Below are 7,745 nucleotides of genomic sequence, written 5' to 3' on the forward strand. Positions count from 1 at the left end.
CAACATGAAGTGCCCCCTGGATGCACTAAGTTCTTTCTCTGCAAATGTTGACTAATCTAAGTCACATCATACCATATAAACACTGCGATGGCTGGGAAGTAAATAATCACAGGTAAGGGAATATTTTAGCCATGTTTATAAGCATTAGCTCACTTTGTAGAAGAGGCTGAGCTGAGTGTTTTTAAATACTATTTCAGACCTGTCTTACAGCACCCTCTGAACATACCAGAGCCTGAATCAACTGAAAAAGATAGCTCATTTCAGTGACTTTAATTCCAGAAAAATACTATACTGTCTCTATTCCTAGGGAACTTTGAGTATCTCACCTGGAGGTCCTCCACTGAGATAATGATCTTCATGATCACCATGGGCAGAGGTGAAAAGGCCAGCTGAAGTCGTTCCAGTTGGCCACACGACAAGAAAATCCTGATACTTGTTAGGTTTCCAGATCGAGAAGACCAGAGATAAGAGGGAAATAGTACCCTGTATGGAAGAACAAGGGATTTGGAGTCACTATGGGGATTCCACTTAGGTTTCTGACACTAAAATCCTCTGTGACTCGTATCATCTGAGTCCCTGTCTAACCATCTGAAAATGTGCCTAATAATATCTACATCCTAGTTGAGAAGAGGGAGAATGCTACAAAGAGCCAGTATGATGTCTCCTAAGAGCAGGTGCTCAGGAAGCCATAATTGCTATTGGGTCTATTTCTTTTCCAGAAGAAAGAACACATATTGAATCCATATTTCTTTTTTTTTTTAAGATTTTTTATTTATTTATTTGACAGAGATAGAGACAGCCAGTGAGAGAGGGAACACAAGCAGGGGGAGTGGGAGAGGAAGAAGCAGGCTCACAGTGGAGGAGCCTGACGTGGGGCTCGATCCCATAACGCCGGGATCACGCCCTGAGCCGAAGGCAGGCGCTTAACCGCTGTGCCACCCAGGCGCCCCTGAATCCATATTTCTAATAGATGACTTACAGATGATTTTCAAACCTGAAAGAAGGTCAAGAAGTCACTATTGTGTCATATTTCACTCAGAAATCATGTTGTTGGACTGGTGAGGACAATACAACACATCACTGGGAGTGGGGAGCTTCCCATTTCCATATGGCCATGTTGACCCCCTTAGCTCAGGGCCACCAGAAAGGGCAGCTGGGGAGAGGGCACCGTCATCACTAGGAGTGGGGAGCTTCTCATTTCCATATGGCCATGTTGACCCCCTTAGCTCAGGGCCGCCAGAAAGGACAGCTGGGGAGGGGACCATAGGCAAATCTGCCAGGTGTGGCTGGGGCAGGCAGAACTCTGACTTAAGGCTCAACTCCTGTCTAGGTTATTATAATGCTCTTCACAAATAAAGTGGCATTGTCCATGAGTCCTGATGTAGAAAAGGTTCAGAATTTCCATTGAGATTCCCTCTCTGACCTTTAGGATATGTAGCAAAGTTACATTTAATTTGTAAACATGCAGGGACTTCCTGGTTTTCTTTTCGCTATGACTGTGGCTCAATTCCCCTGTGGTCTAAGAATATAATCTAGTTAATTTCAGTTTTAAAATTTGTAGACTTGATTCATGGCCCAACATATCGTCTATTTGGGTAAATAGTCTGTGACCACTTAAAAATAATGTATTCTGCACTTATTATGGAATGTTCCATATATGTCAATTAGGTCACATTTGTTACCAATGTTTTGTCTGCTTTTTCTATCAGATATTGAGAAAGGTATATTAAATCTTCAAACAATGCTGCGCTATTCAACATTGCATCGGAGAATCTACCAGTGTTGTAAGGCAAGAGAAACAGAAAGTATAAGAATTGAGGGGATAATTGTGACTATTCACAGATAATACGATTGTATACATAGAAAATCCAAAATAGTCTATAAATACCCTATTATTAAAAATGGAATTTAGAAATTTGAGATGGATTGTAGCTTCACATTGGACAGTTTCTGAAAGAAAAAGTAGAACATGTCAATCTTGGGGTAGGACACAGGGGGCACTAACCATTTAAAAGAGTTCAGTGGGACTTCATAAAAATGTGACATTTCTCCTTATCTCATGACCATTAAGAAAATGAAAAGGTGAGCCGCAGGCTGGGAAGTAAAGATTTGCAATACACACACTGACAAAGACTTGTCAATAAAGAATTCCTACTCATCAACCATAAAAAGACCGTCTATTTAAAAAATGAATACTTCACAAAAGATTTACTGAGAGCCAACAAGCACAGGAAAGAGTACTGAACAGTATGATTTTCAGGAACAACCAGGCCTTTCCTAAAACAAAAACATACACACAAACCAGTATTCCCTAGATGGATGACATCCTTATTACTGAGGACAACTTGGAGAATAGACGAGCATCCAAGTAAAGTGACGGAATTCCTTACACTCAGAGGATGGACAATTGACCTAAGTTAGGGCTGAGGACCTCAAACTACAGTACAATTTCTAGGCATCATTTCATCCTCTGAAGGCAGACAACTACCACACCCCTTCCTACACCACACAGGTTGCTTCCCAACCCCTACCATAAAAGAAGAAGATGAGAAACAGATAGGACTGGTAGGAAAGAGCAAAAATCACATGTGGGTATTATCCTGAAACACACTGATCACATAACTAGTGTAAGGAAGTGTAGGGAACTGACAAGGACAGAGACTCAAGAGGTACTTCTTTGGGAAATGCTGTCTGAAATCGTCACACGTTGGTACCAGCTAATGAGGGCTCTGAGCATACCCTAGGGTTTGCTCACAAGGGTCTGCGACACCATCGCTGAGGACTGAAACTCTTCAAGACCTCAAAGCTTGCCTGATTGACTATTGGACTAAGAGATTCCATGTTCTGAAAACAGATACCAACTACTTGAAAGGTTCACCTGGGCTCTCTCGGAGGCCCTACAAGAAGCTGAACCATTCACTGAAAATCAATTACACACACACAAGCGCACACACACACACACACACACACACACACACCTGTCATTTCACCAATTACTTAAACATTCAAGGTTCTTCCTACCTTTTCTTTTTCACATTGATATTTATACTCACATGAAATGTCATCATTTCTAATGAACACTGATGTCAAAATAGAGATCCATTGACACAATATTCACAAAATGGAACTTCCCTGCTGTAATTTTCAATATAGCATTTTTTAAAGTTCATACATATTTTAGGTTTTTGGTAACTCATACAGGAGAAGATCAGCATTGAAAAACTCTAAATACTGACAATGAGTTTTAAGCCTAGAAAACAAAAATTGTCCAATTTCACGGATAATAAGGAACCAAAGGGAAAGCATGGAAGTTGTAGTCGAATAATTTTACACATATGCATCCTCTATTATTCTACTACTGAGGGGCGTGTTTATTACCACTATGCATGCATCAATTGTCTTCCATGTGCACCTGCCCAGGTATAATGAATTACTACAGTAGAATGAAATGTCTGGGAACTACTTGGCGGCATCTATAATGAACAATTAAATTTCGTTCTATATTTGGTGAACTTCCACTGTCTGTCCCTTTAGACAATGGACCCTAAACAGAAGGGGGAATGAAGCATGAGAGACTATTGACTCTGGGAAACAAACTGAGGGCTTCAGAGGGGAGGGGTGGGGGATTGGGATAGGCCGGTGATGAGTATTAAGGAGGGCACATATTGCATGGAGCACTGGGTGTTATACCCAAATAATGAAGCATGGAACACTACATCAAAAACTAAGGATGTACTGTATGGTGACTAACATAACATAACAAAAAATTATTATTGGAAAAAAATAAAAATAAAGTTTTAAAAAAAATACAGCTTTTCCATTTCAAGAACAATCACAATTGAGAAGAAACTAACTTCCCATTCCTAAAGCAACACACAGACTGAATTCCATTTCACTCCCCTTTATTCACATTCTCTGTGGGTTCTAAGCTATTTCCCTACCTCCTTTCCTGCTGAGCAGGGAGCCCAGGCTCGATGCCAGAACCCTGGGATCATGACCTGAACAGAAGGCAGACGCTTAACTGGCTGAGCCACCCAGAAGCCCTACCCATGTTTTTCTTAAGCAAAAGGACACTTTCTCATGATGACTTCACATGACTTCACATGGTACCAGAGACCTGCACTTTGCCTCCAGGAGGTTGGAGATGAAGGCAATTGCAAACTCTCACGGTGGTTTCCCAAATACAGTGACCTGCCTGGTGACAGTGAGACCCTTATGAGCCCACGAGAGGGGGCTGTGACCTCAGCTGTGGCTGGGCTGGCACAGAGAACCAAATCCATTTCCCTGGCTGATGTCTCTGGGGAACAGATGCCCCACACTGTGAATGAGTCCCTGCCACAGAGCTGTCCAGAGATGGCCATCCTCAGGGAGAATGAGGATCAAGGACAAGCCAGAGGAGACCTCATCTGTCTCTTTTATCTTTTCATATTGTGGACAGTGGACAACTAGCTGCCTACAAGTCCCCAGCTAACTTAGTCTCAGCTGTGAATGACCCAGAGGTTTTACAGAACACTTAAGATTTTGTCCTCACAAGCGCACAAATATTTACATATAGATAAGTAAGAGTGCAATCGGTTCCTTAATTTTAAATGTAAATATGTGAATAAATTCTTATTTCTAAAAAAGATTTATTTATTTTAGAGAGAAGAGAGAGAGAGAGCACAAGCAGGAGGGGCAGGAAGAGGGAGGGAGAATCTCAAGCTGCACTGAGCACCCAGACCTAAGCAGGGCTCGATCTCATGACCCTGAGATCATGACCTGAGGTGAAACCAGGAGAGGGATACTTAACCGACTACACCACCCAGTTGACCTAATGAATTCTTAATTTCATTCATAACCAACTGCTATGGGATCACGGAGCTAATAATTAGGCACATTCTAATCTTTAGCATGAATACAGAGGAAGACAACCAAATTCTACCAAACTTCTAATGTGGTGAACGGTGACAAAAATCTCAAATCCTCTAAAACACTCTTCAGGTTATATCCATAGGTTTTAATGATGTGCTCAAACAATTTCAAAAATTATCTCTTTTTAATAAAACATACATGGTTTACTTAAAGTCAACTAGCCTTTGCATTTAAGCTCCAAATGGTTTTGTCCTTACCAGGATAGTTAAAATCATCACTACCGAAAAATGGAAGGAAGTCGTTGGGTGGTTCTAGCCGTTTCTCATAGATTGGTAAGTTCCGGCTTCATTTATCATATTTAGCCTGAAGAGATCACCTACTTCCTGCTACACACCTTCTTCCATTTGAATTTTCTCAGTTATTCCCATACCAGTTAGATTCCATCCTGAGAGTTACAGGGAGAACTGGCAAAGACACTGGACTCTGGGTGTCCCGAAGAGAGAGGGAATGAGCTGCTACTAACACTTTGCATCCATGCCACGTGCCCTGCTGCCGCCTTACACTGAAACAATATTTCTCACACAGAAGTGCTGAGGAAATGATGCAAGTTACAAAGGACTAGATCTTCCTACATAAGTTCAAACACAGGACAAACAAATAGTTGTTTATGAACTCACATATGGGTGATAAGGCTAGAGTTACAGTCAAAAATTATAGTCACAACTAAAAATGATATCAAAATGCAGATTATAACAAAGTCACCATCAAAGGGAAGAGAAAGATATGGAGTTGGATAGAGGCCATCTGAGGTTCTATCCAGGTTCCTTAACAAGGGTGTCAATATATTGGCCCTTCACTTTTTTATGATTCTTTATTATTTTTTCTTAAGAAATACATTTATTTAGATTCTCTTGGTCACACACAGATATGAATATGTCTAATGAATATCACATTATACATCACGTCACTGTCATTTATGTGTCTATGACTAGAAAAACCCAGTACATTGGTTTTACATAGTCTTAGTAGACAGTCCAGCTTAGGTCCTCAGTGAAAGCTTGTTGAGTGAAATAACAGCACTGTCAAATGATTGTCTAGTCCATATTTAAACCGACAATCTCTGATAAATCTACAGATCCCTTCATGATGTTGAATGTTCTCCATCATGGTGTTACAGGATTTGTGTCCCCTCAGTGCCCGGGTTCTTGGTCATGCTGCTTCCAAGAATGAAGAGGTAGACCAGACGAAGGGTGGTGGGCATCAAAGCAAAGTTTATTGAGCAAGAGTACAAAGCTCCCAGAGAGGGAGGGGACCCAAGTGGGTTGCACCCGGAGTTTCTACGTTTAGGGGTTTTTATAAGCTCTTTTGTGGAACTTTCTTAAGCGAGCAGGGTGTGCTGAGTTGTGCCAACCAGGGCTTTGGTCACATATCTGTCTCCCTATTAGGTTCATGTCCACATGCTGATGGGTTTTTATTTTCTGACATCTGTGGGCTTAGATCTTAAATGCCCCTTGTCCGTGATATGGACAAATGCTTTTGTGGTTAATTGTCTTATTTTAGGGCTTTGTGCAGAAGTCATTCCTGCAAAGGCTGCAGAGCAGAATGTCAGGGTTGTCCTAAGCTGCAGAATAGGATATCAGTGCTATTTTATTTTAACTGTCCTGACTCCATATTTTCTTGTTGCGGACCCTGACCCTGACTACCTAACTGTCCAACTAACTCCTAACTTTCCCCCTCTGAAGAAGTGACCCTAACTGCCGGTAGGGAAAGGGGGTGATGACTGGTCTAACCGCTTCCTGCTGGTTGGGGGCCTTGTTGAAGAATGGCAGTCAGGGTTTCATCCACAGAGGTCTGTCCAAATGTGCTCGGTAGAAGTCAGTAGGGGCTGTCTCCATTTGTGGCTGCATAGACAGGACCATCTGTAGCCTGATGGACTCTAAACGAGAAGAGACAAATCAGATAAGGGCATTTAGAATACAAAGTGTGGAAAGGAATAGAAGGGAGATGACTAATAGTGGGGCTCTTACACCAACAACACAAGTCAGGTGGTCTCTCATTTGGATTCCTCAGAACCTAGTGGCCCAAATAGACGACCTCTCCTCTTTGTGCATGTCTCTCAGGGCACAGCTGTGAGAGAAGGCATAAATAAATACAGTTAGACATGTGGTAGCAGAATAATGGTCTCCCAAAGTGTGCACATCCTAACCCCCAAATTCAGTGGCTGTGACCTCACATGGTACAAGGGACTCTAAACATAACAGTAGAGAGGGAGGCAAGATGGTGGAAGAGTAGGGGACCTCGTTTCATCTGGTCACTTGAATTTAGCTTGATATCTATCAAATCATTCTGAATACCCACAAAATCAGCCTGAGAGGTAAGAAAATATGTCTGGATCTCTACAAGCAGAAAAGCGACTGGTTTTTTGCAAGGTAGGATGTGCAGAGGCATGAATCTGTGGGGAGATATTGGAAGATAAACAGAAGGGGGAGGGAGTCTCCATCAGCTGGCTATCAAAAAGTGATATAACAATAGAGAGCAAATGAAAACCCTTAGAAATCTGCTCCGGTGAGAAATATCCCTTCCTGAAAGGGGCTCAGGGGATGAAAAGGACAGAATTCTAGGTGGGCCATTGTAGTCTCAGGATCCCAGAAGATACAGAAAGAACAGGGGTGCCTGAACAAATACAGTGCCCAAAAAGTGGAGCAGAGAAACTGGTTATGGTCAGCGAGTCCAGAAGGGACTCTAAGCTCTGGTCATCATAAACTGCAAGATGGGCCAGTAGGGAGACCACTCTCTGCCTGACCACTCTGAAAAGGACTGGAACTTGTGGGCTGTTTACCATCCTCTGGGAGGGGCAAAACGGCTGCAGAGCAGGGTGCTCACATGAGCCCACA

General features: G+C 42.2%; 1 long non-coding RNA gene across 1 annotated transcript; it reads right to left on the reverse strand.

The window, feature by feature from the left end:
- Window positions 1–6,102: 6,102 nt before the first annotated feature.
- Window positions 6,103–7,528, reverse strand: LOC130544151 (uncharacterized). Its single transcript, XR_008960178.1, has 2 exons — window positions 6,879–7,528; window positions 6,103–6,787 (listed from the first exon to the last, which is right to left on the reverse strand). It is a non-coding gene; the product is annotated as an uncharacterized LOC130544151 (long non-coding RNA).
- Window positions 7,529–7,745: the final 217 nt, after the last annotated feature.

The sequence above is a fragment of the Ursus arctos genome, unplaced genomic scaffold, assembly GCF_023065955.2.
Source record: "Ursus arctos isolate Adak ecotype North America unplaced genomic scaffold, UrsArc2.0 scaffold_19, whole genome shotgun sequence".
Lineage (NCBI taxonomy): Eukaryota > Metazoa > Chordata > Mammalia > Carnivora > Ursidae > Ursus > Ursus arctos.